This window comes from Stegostoma tigrinum, chromosome 15 (assembly GCF_030684315.1).
Source record: "Stegostoma tigrinum isolate sSteTig4 chromosome 15, sSteTig4.hap1, whole genome shotgun sequence".
Taxonomy (NCBI): Eukaryota; Metazoa; Chordata; class Chondrichthyes; order Orectolobiformes; family Stegostomatidae; genus Stegostoma; species Stegostoma tigrinum.
The window spans coordinates 2,715,770-2,732,453 of record NC_081368.1 but is presented as its reverse complement, the minus strand read 5'-3'; positions in this window follow the sequence as shown (position 1 = coordinate 2,732,453).

The window sequence follows — 16,684 nt, the reverse complement described above, 5'->3', positions numbered from 1 at the left end:
TCATTCCTTCAGTGTCATTGGGTCAAAATCTTGGAATTCCCTCCCTAATGACATTGTGGGTCTACTTACAGCAGGTGGTCAGCAACAAGGAGGCAGCTCACCACCACTTTCTCAAGGGGGCAGCTCAGGGCTGGCAATAAATGTTGGCCCAAACAGAGGCACCTGTGCCCCATGCAAGATTAACAGAAAATAACCCATCTACTTACCTCCAGGAGACAGTGCTGGGAAAATACAGCAGCTTGTCAGGGAGAAAATGAGCCCAATCACAGCAAGATCAGACAAAGCTGGCTACAGTGCTCTGACAGTAGCGTCAGAGAACAGGGGAGAGCTGTTGTCTGGCCATTGCCTTATTACCAGGATTGAACCAAACTGCTTCCATAAGCCAGAGCACTCTTGTTGAGCTGGATGAACACAGCAGGCCAAGCAGCATCTTAAGAGCAGGAAAGCTGACGTTCCGGGCCTAGGCCCTTCTTCAGGAATCAGAGAGGGGAAGGGGGTTCTGAAATAAATAGGAAGGGAGGGGGAGGCGGATCGAAGATGGATAGAGGAGAAGACAGGTGGAGAGGAGACAGACAAGTTAAAGAGGCGGGGTTGGAGAGTGGTGGTGGGGAGGTAGGGAGGGGATAGGTCAGTCCGGGAAGGACGGACAGGTCAAGGGGACAGGATGAGGCTAGTAGGTAGGAAATGGAGGTGCGGCTTGAGGTGGAGGAGGGGATCGGTGAGAGGAAGAACAGGTTAGGGAGGTGGGGATGAGCTGGGCTGGTTTTGGGACGCGGTGGGGGGAGGGGAGATTTTGAAGCTTGTGAAGTCCACATTGATGCCTTTGGGCTACAGGGCTCCCAAGCGGAATATGAGTTGCTGTTCCTGCAACCTTCGGGTGGCATCATTGTGGCACTGCAGGAGGCCCAGGATGGACATGTCGTCTAAGGAATGGGAGTGGGAGTTAAAATGGTTTGTGACTGGGAGGTGCAGTTGTTTATTGCAAACTGAACATAGGTGTTCTGCAAAGTGGTCCCAAGCCTCTGCTTGGTTTCCCCGATGTAGGGGAGACCAGAACATTGTGTACAGTATACCACGGTAGCAGATGTGCAAGTGAACCTCTGTTTGATGTGGAAAGTCTTCTTGGGGCTTGGGATGGGGATGAGGGAGGAGGTGTGGGGGCAGGTGTAACACTTCCTGCAGTTGCCGCAAAAAGTGCCAGGTGTGGTGGGGACCTATCCCCTCCTCTCACCTCAAGCTGCACCCCTATTTTCTACCTACTCACTTCATAATGCCCCCCTTGACCTGTCTGTCTTCCTTGGATTGGCATATCCCCTCCCTACCTCCCCATCTACACTCACCTTTACTGGCTCCATCCCCGCCTCTTTGATCTGTCTGTCTCCTCTCCACCTATCTTCTCCTTTTTCCATCTTCAATCCCCCTCCCCCCTCTCCCTATTTATTTCAGAACACTCTCCCCCTCCCCCTTTCTCTGAAGAAGGGCCTAGACCCGAAACATCAGCTTTCCTGCTCCTTTGATGCTGCTTGGCCTGCTGTGTTCGTCCAGCTCCACACCTTGTTACCTCAGATTCTCCAGAATCGGCAGTTCCTACTATCTCTCTTGTTGAACATTGTGATTGCAGCTCATGCTGCATGATGTGAAATAAACTAAACGGCTGAGAAGACCAGAGCCTCGAAAATCCATCTTCATTATTTCCAAAAGTGAAGTCAGTGTTGAATTCTCTTCCATTTGCTGAGGCAGAAAGCAATTAAATTTCTAATCTTTGTGCCGACACAGTCTTGTGCATTGAACGGATAGCTTCAGACAGCCTTCCTTACAGTCATTTGGACCAAACGTGCACATTAACTTCCAAATGGACAGCTTTCATTTCTTTAATGCAGCAAGGAAAAGGGAGTAGGTTATTCAGACCTTTGAGATTATTCTAGAATTTGACCCAATCTTAGCTGAGCTGGGGCTCAGTTTTGGCAATTTTTCCCCATATTTCCTGCAATCATTTACTGATTAAAAAAAACTGTCAATTTCAATTCTGAACATTTAGAAACATTGAATCAGAGAGTACAGGAGCAGGAGTAGGCCATTCAGCCCTTCAAGCCTGCTTTGCCATTCAACATGATCATGGTGAATCATCAACTTAATCTCCTGTTCCTGCTTCTTCCTTAAATCCTTTGAAATCTGTAGCCCTAAGAACTATAGTTGTCTCCTTTTTGAAAACATTCAATGATTTGACCTCAACCGCTTTCTGTGGCAGAGAATTTCACAGGTTCACCACTCTCAGGATGAAGATGATTTTCATCTCAGTCCTAAATGGCCTAGCCTGTATCCTTAGACTGTGATCGCTGGTTCTGGACTTCCCAGTCAACGGGGACATTTTTCGTGTGTTTACCCTGTCTAGTCCTGTTAGAATTTTATAGGTTTCTCTGAGTGATAAGTAGCAGGTCTACAGAAGGATTAGCGGTATTGAATTGAATTGTATTGTATAAGTGGCAAAACAGGTGATTAGTTTCTGATGTGCAAACTTAATCTCTACCCCTTTTAAATCCAGGTATGCACATATTCATTCATGAATAGGACAGCCAAAAAAAAAGAGTTTTTCAGGAATATCACTGATGAAAAGTTGTCCAAATTGTGAAGACCACATCTTTTAACTTTCTTATTTTGGATTGTGGACCAAAAGAGGAAAATGGTAGTTTTCAACCAAGAAGGTGTTACTGCACATTGGAAAACAATTTCCAGGAACTCAATGGGAGTCGTGCTTCATTGCTGCTTTGTCCAAGCAGTTGGGAGAGAGATCTAAGATGTTGCAGCACCAAAGGGTGGGGGTAGGGGGCTTTTGGCTTGGTATGTGTACAGCAAGCTTCGCCAAGAGACAGATTAATGATTGGCTGGTACAATCAGGAATTACATGTAGATGTCAGAATTCACCAGCATGTCAACAGCTCCCTGATTGGTTTCTGGGCAGGTGGGCAGCTTTTGGGTTTATTATATAGGGAGATAAGCCACTGGACTGCGGAAAAGTCGCACTCTTTCTGCCTCTCTCTCACTTCCTTTCTCCCCCTCTCTCTGTCTCTATCTCAGCAGTGAAATAGTCAAAGCATGAAAGATATTTTGTCCCACCAATTGTTATAAGATGCTGTCTTGAATGCCTGAAAAACTTGACAATTACTATGCTGATGACATCTTCGACAAACAATTGAAAGGATCTGGAAATGAAGAGATCAGGGAACAGAAGGTACTTGAAAGCAGAGTACAAACCTTATCAACTCCTATGGACTGGTGCTATTGAACTGTGTTACCCTAACGACTTTTTTTATGTTTTTGCCAGTCTATTTGTTTGTGTAGGTGATTGAGAAGGGGATTTAAGTTTCAATTAGTAGAATTATGTTAATGATTCATATTTTTGTTTGCCTATGGTTAACATCGATTAATTCATAAAGAAAAAATAAATGCCTGATTCGCGCAAAAATCTGGTCAGTGTTTTCTTTTAACCTGAATAAATTTGGGAACTTTGAACATTTTGATTAAATTTATAATGTTTGAGATGGTTCCAGGAGTCCTGCTGCTTGAATACAGTATACTTTTCCCAGATGGATGGTGACACAAACATGACGGCACAATGAGTCCTTTTTTGGCTAACGGTGATTATGTCATGGAGTTGTCAACTGCAGAGATTGTCAACTTGATCGCTGGTCATTTAGACTGAGGTTATTGCTTCAGTTCCAGTCTATTTTAGTGCTGGCTTTCTTTCATGCGCAGAGGAAGGGAGAGAGATCGAGCTTGTTTGAAGTCTTTTGGAGTATTGACACCAACCCGCTTTCTCTCTTTCAGGGCTGTGACACACTACAACGTAAAACCAATCTAAAAGCTGTACTTTTTTTGACCATCTCAAAGAAACCTAGTGCTAGCCAGTCTCACAAAATGATCAACTCCAGAATCAACTCCAAAAGTTCCATAACCTGGTGTAACCCATATATGTCCTCCAGACAGTTCTACTTCTCCTTTGGCTGTGATGGGAAACCAGTTCATTCTCTGCAATGCAGCAGTTCAAACCTCCATTGTCCAATTCTATTTTGAATAAAATATATGCCATTTTTACAATGACAATACACAATGCAGGTTCTGTATATTAATAATAGCTTGAAAATGCACTAGCATTCATTGCTAGAAGGAATGAATGGAGCAACAGGGAATTATGTTCAACATTTGTAGAAACCTAATTAGACTGCAGCTGGATTACTGTGAGCAGTTCTAATCACTGTGTTATTAAAGGTATATAGAGACCCCAAAAGAGATGTAAAAATTTCACATGAATAACACCAGATTGAGAGCTTTTGCCTTTACTCTCTCATGGGTGTTTGTTGGTCCTAGAGGGGATGTCACAGCAACCCCATTGATTTGGACGTAAATGGTGTTGTAAAAATTGCAGGAGTTGCTGAGTTCAGAAGATCAGTGCATGCTGATTCATGCAACAGTGACAGTTTCCCAATGATATAGTGCTGTATTATGTGGCACTATGGTGAATACCTGTAACCTACAAACACTGTGCATGTTTCAACTAAAAAAAAAGGTGGCAGCCAACCTCTGGTTCACTTCTCAGGGGATTGGCTTGACCAATCTGGCTTAAAGTTTATATAATGTTTAACAATTAGCTGCTGGGCAATATTAACTGGTGCATTCTCTATGGAGGTTCCTCTACCAATTATCAACAGTCAAAACGCTCCTCTCCTCCAGGATAAATATTATTTTTCTCCTGCACTGATATTTCTTGCTCTGAAGAGTGAATATTGAAAAATGACCCTTTTTGGGTAATATTCGAGGTCTCGACTCCAAAAGGACTATTTTGTTAAATTCAGTTACCCATGAGGGGTTTGAACACTATGTGCCCAGATCATTTGTCTGCATTGTAAACTCAGTCACTAATCGACCAACTGCAGTCCTTAGGGAGAGTGAAGATGTTGGGGCTTTCCTTCCTATTGAGAAGAGGAGACTGTTTGAGCTTGTAAGGATTACAAAATATTACACTTGAGAAGGTGTGCAGAAGGTGTCACTTGTGGGCTAGGCCATAAAGAAAGTCGAGAGAGGCATTTTTCCTCGAAGAGTGGTGAGAATGTGGCATTTACACAAAACAAGTTTAATTCCAGGCACCAGGTTACCATTTGTGATTACTCTCAATCACATTTGTATAATATACAGACTGTTTCAAACCTCTAGGCAAACAGCCATAATTGATCCATGTTTTTGCTCCCTGAGGGTCATGTTGTTCCTTTTAAATCCTGCTTTTCTCTCCAACTTGGGATCTTTTTAAAAGTAAAATCCTGCAAATGGTGCAAATCTGAAACCAGCACAGAGAATGCTGGAGAAAACCAGCAGGTCAGGTAGCAGCTGTGGAGGGAGACAGAGGCAGAGAGAGACAGAGAGAGTGAGGGACAGAGAGACAGAGAGAGAGAGAGAGAGAGAGAAAGAGAGAAACACTAAGTTAATGGTTTGACTTCAAGACAACTCTTCTTCAAAACGCTGACTCTATTTCTCTCTCCACAGATCCTGCTGAATTTCACCAGCATTTTCTATTTCTATTCAGGAAATTAATGGTTGGTTTCTGATAAACACAATCACCCCACAGCACCTCACACCAAAATACACAACCTTTGTAGATCTTGTGCTTTCCTTGTTCTATTCCATACCTAAACTTTGGCTAAAATTCTTCCACACTTTGACCGTGGAAACCAGTCAAGCGAAATGAGCCGGATGCACAGCAAAATGATACGAGCACTGGATCAATTCGACTTTAATCACAACACTGAAACCTGAAAATGCACTGCTGTTAAGGAGCTTTTATTCACATTCATGTTGCTGGCTACAATACGCAACAACAGGATATCTGTAAATAGGAAGAAACAAAATAACAGTATTAACATTAGATTAGGGGACATTAGAGCTACATATTTATGTATCGATGACTGGGGTACTTCACAAATTGCTGAGTTGGCTAATTCATATTGAAAAAGAAGCAATGCAGGGTATGTTGGTACACTGTAAACTGGTTCATCTGCAGTTACAACGCCAGCTTGGATAGTTCGGGCACAATTCACAATGTGGCAGCTTGTCATTGAATCACGAACTGTGTAAACTCTCCTCCTCAGCAGCGGCATGTCATATATGCATTTAATCCCTCCACTGAAGGTCAAAGCACTGACAGAATATTGATCAGGCAAGTTGCAAGGCTTAGCAAAAAGGCAATTTGCTCGCAGCATGAATACAAAATTAAACATTTAATTATTAATCAAATGCACAAGGAACTATTTCAGGGCACTACGGATTTTTTTTAATGATGTGATGTATCTGAATAACACATGATACCTTCATGAAATTCTAATTTAACACAGAAACATAAAAGATAGGAGCAGGAGGAGGCTATTCGGCCCTTTGCGTCTACTCCACCATTCTTCACGATCATGGCTGATTATCCAACTCAGTAGCCTAATCCTGCTTTTCCCCCTTAACCTTCGATCCCATTCACCCAAGTGCTATATCTAGTCACCTCTTGAATATATTCAATGTTTTGCATCAACTGCTTCCTGTGGTAATGAATTCCAAAGGTTCATCATTGTTTGGGTAAAGAAATGCCCCCTCATCTCCATCCTAAATGGTCTACCCCGAACCATCATACTGTGACCCCTTATTCTGGACACATCCACCATCAGGAACATCCTCCCTGCATCTACACTATTCATTCCTGTTAGAATTTAACAAGCCACTATGAGATTCCACCTCCCCCCCACCCCTTCATTCATTTGAACTCCAGCAAAAACAATCCCAATCTGGTCAACCTCTCCTCATATATCAGCCCCACAATCCCCAGAATCAGCCTGGTAAACCTTCGCTCCACTCCCTCAAGAGCAAGAGCACCTTCCACAGAAAAGGAGACCAAAACTGCACACAATATTCCAAGGTGGCCTCACCAAGGCCCTGTATCACTGCAACAACACATCCCTGCTCCTGTACTCAAAACCTCCCACAATGAAGTCCAACCTACCAATTATCTTCTTTATCGCCTGCTGCACCTGAGTGCTTACCTTCAGGGACTGGTGCACAAGGACACCCAGGTCCCACTGTACACTCCCATCTCCCAATTTACAGCCATTCAGGTAGCAATCTGCCTTCTTGTTTTTGTTTCCAAAGTGAATAACCTCACATTTATCCAAATTATACTGTATCTGCCATTGGTTTGCCCACTCACCCAATTTGTCCAAATCATGCTGAAGGATCTCTGCATCCTCGTCACAGTTCACCCTCCCACCCAACATGGTATCTTCTGCAACTTGGAGATGTTACATTTTGTTCCCTCATCCAAATCATTAATATATATAGTGAATAGCTGGGGTCCCAGCACCGATCCCTGTGGCACCCCGTGAGTGACTGCCTGCCGATTTGAAAAGAGCCCATTAATTCCGAATCTTTGTTTCCTCTCTGCCGACCAATTTTCTAACCATCTCAATACACTTCCCCTAATCCTATCTGCTTTAATCTTGCACAATAATCTCGTATGCAGGACTTTGTCAAATACTTTTTGGAAGTCTAAATATACCACATTGACTCGCTCGACTCTACTAGTTACAACTTGACAGAATTCCGAAAGATTTATCAAGCATGATTTCCCCTTCATAAATCCATGCTGGCTCTGTCTGATCCTGCCTCTGCTTTCTAAGTGTTTGTCATAAACTCTTTGATAATGGATTCAAGAATTTTCCCCACTACCGATAAAAGGCTCACTGGCCCTTTATGGAGTGGCATTAGCTACATTCCAATCTGCAGGGACTCTTCCAGAGTCTATAGAATCCTGGAAGATGATCACCAACGCATCCACTGTTTCTAGAGCCACTTCCCTAACTACGCTGGAGTGTGGATTATCAGGGCCTTTGGATTTATCCACCTTCTATCCCATCAATTTTCCCAGCACGATTTCTCTACTCAAATTAATGTCCCTTAATTCTTCCCTCTCACGAAACCTTGCACTCTCCAACATATATGGTGTCTGACTGGTGTCCTCTTTTGTGAAGACAGAACCAAAGTATGTATTAGGTGCTCAGCTATATCTTTGACCCCTATTATTCATTCCCCCATTTCTGTCTGTAGGGGACCTACACTTGACCAATCTCTTTCTTTTCATGTACCTATAAAAAAATCTTAATTCAGTCTTTGTGTTCCCTGCAAGCTTGCTTTCATATTGTATTTTCCCCTTAATCAATCCCTTAGCCCTTTTTTGCTGAATTCTAAACTGATCCCAATCTTCAGACATATTATTTTTCTTGGCCAATCTGAATGCTTCTTCTTTGGATTGGATAGTATTTCTAATTCCCTTTGTAAGCCATGGATTGGCCCTCTTACCCATTTTGCTTTTGTGACAGACAGCAATAAACAGTTGTTGCAGATTCCCCCAGTGCATTCCATAAATGTTTGCCGTTACCTATCCACTGTCATCCCTTTAAGTGACTCTCCCCAACCTTTCAAGGACAACTCAAGCCCCATATCTTCATAGTTTCCTTTATTAAGGTTCAGCACCCTGGTCTCCGAATCAACCACCTCACTCTCCATCTTGATAAAAAAAACTATCGTGTTATGATCACTCTTCCCCAAGGGGGGTCTCACACAGCTAGATTGGCAATGATTCCCTTCTCATTACACAGTACCCAATCTCAGATGGCCTGCTCTCTAATTGGTTTTTCCACATATTGGTCAAGAAAACCATCCCATATATAGTCCGGGAATTCCTCCTCTGCAGCATTGAGCCTAATTTGATTGTCCAATTCATGTGCTGATTAAAATCACTACGATCACCAATATTCCCTTATCACATGCCTCTCTAATTCCCTGCTTAATGCCATTCCAAACATCACCACTGCAGTTGCGTATCTATATGGGACACCCACTAACGATTTTTGCCCTTTGACATTTCCCAGCTCTACCCATATAGACTCCGCATTGTCAGAGCTAATATCCTTTCTCACTATTGTGCTAATTTCCCCTTTAGCCAGCAATGCCGCTCCACCACCTTTTCCTTTTTGCCCGTCCTTCCTAAATACCCAATACCCTGGGACATTCAGTTCCCATCCCTGGTCACTCTGCAGCTGTGCCTCTGTAATCTCGGTTATATTGTACCCATTTACATCTATCTGTGCTATTAATTCATCCACTTTATTGCAAATGCTCCACGCATTGAGACACAAAGCCTCTAAACTTAGCTTTTTCATATTGTTTGCCTCACTCTTATTGCTCTCAATAGCCCTGTTTGAATCTTTTCCTTCGCTTCTCCACTTGTCACTTTTCAAATTCCCTTTTCTAAGTTTTGTTTTTGTCCATGCCCCCTCCTTCTCTGATTCCTTACATAGGTTCCCATCTCTCTCGCATATTTGTTTAAACCCTCCCCAACTGCTCTAGCAAACACTCCGCCTAGGATAGCAGTCCCAGGCCTGCCCGGGTGTAATCTGTCCCATTTGTACAGGTCCCACCAGCAACTGCTGCCCCCGCCCCGCCCCGCCGAACCAGTCCCAATGCCCCAGGAATCTAAAACCCACCCTGACACCATCCTTTCAGCTGTGTATTTATCTGGTATATCCTTTGAACTCTCCTGCCATGGATGACCTCTTTAAATTATACCTTGGAGAATACTTTATATGAGATTAAATCAAATCCAGTTATCTGTGGTCCTTCTTTTGTTAGCCATGCACCACCCTTAACAATAAACTCTCTCTCTTGTTGTAACCTGTAGTACGACATAAAGGCTCACTGTTCCCTGCTTGTGTCCTCACAGTGACTTTGATTTTAGTTAAAGAAGGGAAGAAAAGCCTGAGGTAATGTTCCAGGTTTAACGATCCCTTGACAACATTCCGTCTACAAACCACTGTTTTATAGTGGTGACTGCATCAATGCAAATCTTCACCCGCCCCACTAATCAGTTTTGTCGCAGCCCTCTGCTGGAAATGCTACTCAAGCGACATGCAACGAAAAACTCACCTCCTAGATTTTTGGTGATGGTCACGCCTAGAAACTAGAAGCTCTTGACCACCTGCACCTCAACACCATTGATACAGTCAGGGCTGTGCCCTCCACTCTGCTTCATAGAACATAGAACAATACAGCGCAGTGATAATGGGAACTGCAGATGCAGGAGAATCCAAGATAATAAAATGTGAGGCTGGATGAACACAGCAGACCCAGCAGCATCTCAGGAGCACAAAAGCTGACGTTTCGGGCCTAGACCCTTCGTCGGAGAGGGGGATGGGGTGAAGGCTCTGGAATAAATAGGGAGAGAGGGGGAGGCGGACCGAAGATTGAGAGAAAAGAAGATAGGTGGACAGGAGAGTATAGGTGGGGAGATGGGGAGGGGATAGGTCAGTCCAGGGAAGACAGACAGGTCAAAGAGGTGGGATGAGGTTAGTAGGTAGGAGATGGAGGCGCGGCTTGGGCTGGGAGGAAGGGATGGGTGAGAGGAAGAACAGGTTAGGGAGGCAGAGACAGGCTGGACTGGTTTTGGGATGCAGTGGGTGAAGGGGAAGAGCTGGGCTGGTTGTGTGGTGCAGTGGGGGGAGGAGACGAACTGGGCTGGTTTTGGGATGCGGTGGGGGAAGGGGAGATTTTGAAACTGGTGAAGTCCACATTGATACCATTGGGCTGCAGGGTTCCCAAGCGGAATATGTTCCAGCAACCTTTGGGTGGCATCATTGTGGCACTGCAGGAGGCCCATGATGGACATGTCATCTAAAGAATGGGAGGGGGAGTGGAAATGGTTCGCGACTGGGAGGTGCAGTTGTTTATTGTGAACCGAGCGGAGGTGTTCTGCAAAGCGGTTGTGAACCACGAACCCCCACTGCACCACACAACCAGCCCAGCTCTTCCCCTCCACCCACTGCATCCCAAAGCCAGTCCAGCCTGTCTCTGCCTCCCCAACCTGTTCTTCCTCTCACCCATCCCTTCCTCCCACCCCAAGCCGCACCTCCATCTCCTACCTACTAACCTCATCCCACCTCCTTGACCTGTTCGTCTTCTCTGGACTGACCTATCCCCTCCCTGCCTCCCCACCTATACTTTCCTCTCCACCTATCTTCTTTTCTCTCCGTCTTCGGTTCGCCTCCCCCTCTCTCCCTATTTATTCCAGAACCCTCACCCCATCCCCCTCTCTGATGAAGGGTCTAGGCCCAAAACATCAGCTTTTGTACTCCTGAGATGCTGCTGGGCCTGCTGTGTTCATCCAGCCTCACATTTTATTACAATAGAGTGCAGAACAGGCCCTTCAGCCCTCAATGTTGCACCGACCTGTGAACTAATCTAAGCCCCTCCCCCTACACTATCCCATCATTATCCATGAAGCGAACAACCAGATCGTTCATTTTGCTGACATTAATGGAGAGATTATTGGGTGCCTTTATAACATGTCACCAAGCTATCTATTTCCTTCCAGTGCTCGGCCTCGTCATTGTTTCAGATCTGACCCACGGTGATGGTAAAATTGCAAATGGGGTTACAGCGGAATTTGGCCACACGGTCGAGTGTATATAAGTATAGTGAGGGCTAAGTATGCAGCCATGTGGGGCCCTGGTGTTGAAGATTATTGTGGAGAAGGTGCTGTCACCTAGCCTTACTGACTGAGATCTATGAGTCAGGAAGACAGGAATCCAGTTGCAGAGGTGAGAAGCATGACCCTTGGCCTTGGAGTTTAGAGATGAGTTTGGTTGGAATTATGGTGTTGAAGGTGGAGCTAAAGCCAATAAATAATAGTCTGACTTGGGTGCCCTTGTTATCCAAATGCTCCAGGGATGAGGTTAGGGCCAGGGAGATGGCATCTGCCGTGGATCTATTGCAATGGTAGGAGAATTATAGCAGATCAAGGCAATCTGGGAGACTGGAATTGTTATAAGTTACTATTGACCTCTCTTAGCATTATATTCATTCATGGATGGACTACATTCACCTGTCCATTGTGGTGAATGGTGACTGTTCATTGGTTAATGGAACTGAGGATGCCCACGCAAATGATTCAAGGGCTATCTAAGGAAGTGTCTCTCTGTGACACAATGACCAACACAGGTGGGTTACTCGTGATCCAGGAAGATGCTCCATCAGGATGTTGCAGAGATCTGTCACATTGACTGAACAGCCAACACAATGGAGCAAAGGACAATGAGTGAATTGGGTTTGTATTCCCTAGCATTTGAATAATGAGACATGATCTTATTAAAATCTATCAAATCTGCAAGAATTGTGCCATCGATGTCATTGAGTAGGAGTCCCTCACTCAGAACAAACCACTCTGGAAGAAGCCCCTGTATGAAGGGAGACAATTCTTGAGGACATCCATCAGCATTGGGGTTACAGAAAAGAAACCAGAGAATGTCATTTCAGTGATCCCAAGGCTAAAGAACAAATCCACTTCCCGGAAACACCTACTAAATCTGTGAATGGAGATTGGGATCTAGGATGGGATCAGCAACCATGTAAGGACCCACAGATGCCATGACCAGAGACACAGAACTTCCCAGGTGGATAATCATCCTCATTAGTGAGTGAATGCTTCAAAAACATTCTCCAATCACATAGCCCTTCTTTATACCCCCTCTCATCACTCAATCACTCTCCCTAGAATCCATCAATATCTTTTTTCTTACCCCTTATTTCTTCCATAAACTAGATTCAAATTATATTGCAGATATATCACAAGAATTTGACTTAGTTTCTGGTCAAATATTGAGTTCCCATTGAATTAATCCTGAACAGTGTGAATCTTTTATAGTGCACCAAAGCTGTTTTGTTTTGTTGACTGAGTCTAATTTCATTTGATTTGATTGGAACTCTGAATAATGTCAATATGAATGTTGGTTCCAATTTGTCTTCCTGCTGGAAGATCAATCGAGCACATTGATCAGAAATATGATCAGGTATTTGAGTGCATTGTGTGATTAATCATAGAAGGTAGAACATAGAACATTACAGCACAGTACAGGCCCTTCGGCCCTCGATGTTGTGCCGATCTGTCATGCCGATCTCAAGCCCATCTAACCTACACCATTCCACATATGTCCATATGCTTACCCAATGACGCCTTAAATGTACCCAAAGTTGGTGAATCTACTACCGTTGCAGGCAAAGCGTTCCATTCATACTTACTATGAGGACCTTCCAAAGCCAGGGCCACTTCCATTCAGAAGGACAAGGGCAGCAAATACATGGGAACTCCACCTCCTATAAACTCCCCTCCAAGCCACTCACCGTCCTGACTTGGAACTCCCTCCCTAATAGCATTGTGTGAGTCCCTACACCAAATAGAGTGCAGTGGTTTGAGAAACTCGTGCATCGCCACCAAAGATAATTATGGATGTACAATAAAGAATAAATCAGCCAGCAATGCCCATGTTGCATGAATAAATTATATCATCTCTTTGGTACAAATTATGTTGACAGTAATCAACAGCAATAAAGTGAGTTAATTAGGATTTGATGAGTTGGAAGTATTTATTGATTCAGGAGAAACAGGAGCAAAGGTTTGAACCTGGCACCTTCTCTTGTAAATTACAGTGATGAAATATTTATGAAAAAGTCATTAAATTTGTACCATCATCAAACTCCAAAAAAAGTTGTTGCAATAAAATCCTTCTTTGTTTATCACAGCCAAATGCAACAATTAAACTCCTCATGGTCATCACCCCATTTTGAAGAATGATTCCTTCAAGCTTTGAACATTTTTATTCCCTCATGGGACATAGGTATTGCTGGCTGACCAGCATTTACTGTTTCACAAATCAATGATATTGTAATTCAGAAACATTATTACGAAGGGTGTAGGATTCTGAAACAGGGCTCAAGAGCATTTTTAATTTCATGAAATGACAAGGAAGATTTTGGAGCAAACATTTGAGCTTCCTTAAGATCTGGCATAACAACTTGCTTTTATCAGTTTTTTTTAATCTCAATCAGACAATGTGAATGTTGTTGATGGGGCCAGCATTTATTGCCTGTCCCTAGTTGCCCTTGAGCAGGTGATGGTAATTTGCCTTCTTGAAGCATGTACCCCGTGTACGGATACAAGGTACGAACAGGAAAGAAGTTGGATATCCTTTTATATTTGAGAGCCTTTGTACTCTTTAACTCTCTCACTTATACTCAAAAAACTTAAGAAGCATGATTGAATAGAAATCAATGGTATTGAAAATATTCATAGGAAACTTATTAGCTGAACAGTTATTGGTTGTCGGATCGTTCAAGAAGCAATAATTTGCAATGAGATTATTGATGGGGAATGATGGGCTGCCGTTTGCTCAGCCCATGGAGCTCAGGCTGTGAGAACCTTCCATCAGAACCAGGAGGTGTGAAAAGAGCTTCCAATAGCGGATGAAATAACCACACAGAGGCCAGTATCCCATCACCAAGTCATCCTTTATCTACTTGTGCACAGTACATGGGCTCTGACCAGCCAGCTCACCGCTAGTCCCTAGTATAAGGAGAGTCTCTGAATCTCCTGTTTATATCTGGCAGCCAGGGCTCTCGGCCCAGGTTCACAACCCCAAACAAGAATGCCACAGTCAATGAGATCTACCTGGCCCCCGTTCCAGTCCCTACAGTGGGATAAATCCAGCTCACCCTAACTTGTGTGCTGTTGGAAGTAATTCATTTTGAAGATTCTTGAAAATGGTGTAGTGTTCCTGATGCTGACACTCCCCCTCAAAAAAATCTAATTTATGAGTAACCTTTTGCTGGGCAAAAGCTCTCAGGACAAGCTTGTGCTGTCACACGACATTGAAATTCTCTGTCAGTATTCAATTTCTTACTCCGTCTCCTGGCTTTCTATGTGTGACCATTCTTGACATAGAGTAATAGATAAACAGAAACAGAAGCCCCATTGAAATTCACATTTCAATACATTTGCACAGTTGCAGTGTATGCTAATAGCTGCCAGATGTGCAATGAATGCTTTTTACTGCTTTACATTTTTAGGGGACCTGATGTCAGGAGAACATGGGATAGTAGACTCAGGTTCCACCATCCTTCACTTTCTTCAGTCTAATGTGCTCACTGTTTCCAAGGAATGGCAAGTGGCCTGTCAAAGCTCAGTATATTTTCTTGGAATATGGGCAATGTTGGGATGGGTCTGGGTGTGGACTTGTTGGGCCAAAGGGCCTGTTTCCACACTGTAGGGAATCTAATCTAATCTTCCCAAATGCCCAATCACCTTGTTTAACTCCTCCCTACTGTCACCTTTATCTCAGATGCATTTGTGGGTTATTTTGCCACCAAAACACAGACCATCCATAAACCTACCTCGAGATCATCTTACTTTTCCCTGTGCTGGAAGATTCCCACTCATTCATGTGAATTTAAAATCCCAGCATTGCCCATATTCCAAGAGGAGAAGTGACTTCATGAAATAATAGGACTTGAATAAGAGCCCACAAATCCATTAGACTGTTAAAACAGCTGAACCCTTGCGATTGACAGTTCTAGTTCTCTAATTTCTTCAATTTCACAGTGTAAATTTACACAAAGTTAAGAGGTTTCACACCCATGCAATTTCTCCTTCTTAAATTGTACAGAAATAAAACAATTAGCTTGAAGTCAATGGAAAATAATAAATCAGTGACTGTTTTGTGAGAGATTCTTTAAATGACCAGTTGTCATTATGGGGTGCTTTACTTCCAAGTAGGTTATAGTGGATGAATAGACACCGTAATGTCATTGTTTGACTTGGGACATGACAACTAAGGGAAGAGGGTGGCACAGGGCCCTGAGGGGGACACTTAACTCTATAAAAGGTTTTTCATCCAGACTGCGGTTCATCATGAATTCACTGAAGTTCACTTGATCATGATACTGTGAAAAGCTGACAAAGTTTAGTGCCTAGCCCACATTGGAGCCAGTCAGACTGGAACTTTAGTTATGGGTCAGGTTTCAAACCATGACATACCCTTAACCAGCAAGAACAGCAAACAAATCCCAAAAATCAGGAACCAATTGCCATGTTAACAAAGCTCCCAAGTCATTGTAACTCTGCAGAAATGCAGGCCATTATGCTGCAGCTTTTCTTCCAACTGTCCACACCCTCTCTCTGACTTCTTTCACCCCATAGATGCTGCCAGACCTGTTGAGTTTCTCCAGCACATTCTGTTTTCATTTCAAATTTCCAGCATCTGCAGGATTTGGCCTACATTAAACTCTAAGTCTGTTTTTATTTTAAATAATCAGACCAGTTCTCTCCAGTTTGAGACACAATGTTATTTGATAATAATATTAATGTATATGTTTCTGAGAATTACTGAGAAATTCATCGGTTCTGTCTTGAAGGTTTTGCAGTTTGACATGTAGTGTATGTGATGTTTACTCACAATATATTACCCATGTTTACCACATGTTAGTACTGGGCTTGAGGAATAAATTATTACAGATTGTATTCTGACTTTTATAGTAAATTGTAGTTGTTTTTTCTAAACTATGGACACTTGTGAATTAATTCCTTAGTAAGTTACCTGGACATTGCCTTTCCTCCAGCAGTATCATTATGCCTCTTCCGGGCTAGCATTTATTTCAAAGCATGATTGTCTCAGATTCTAATCACAACCAGTTCAGAACAATAGTGAGTGAAGAATCAATGCTAGCATTTTCCTGCATTGACAAACAACTAGATTTGTTTTTTAAGAGGCACCTC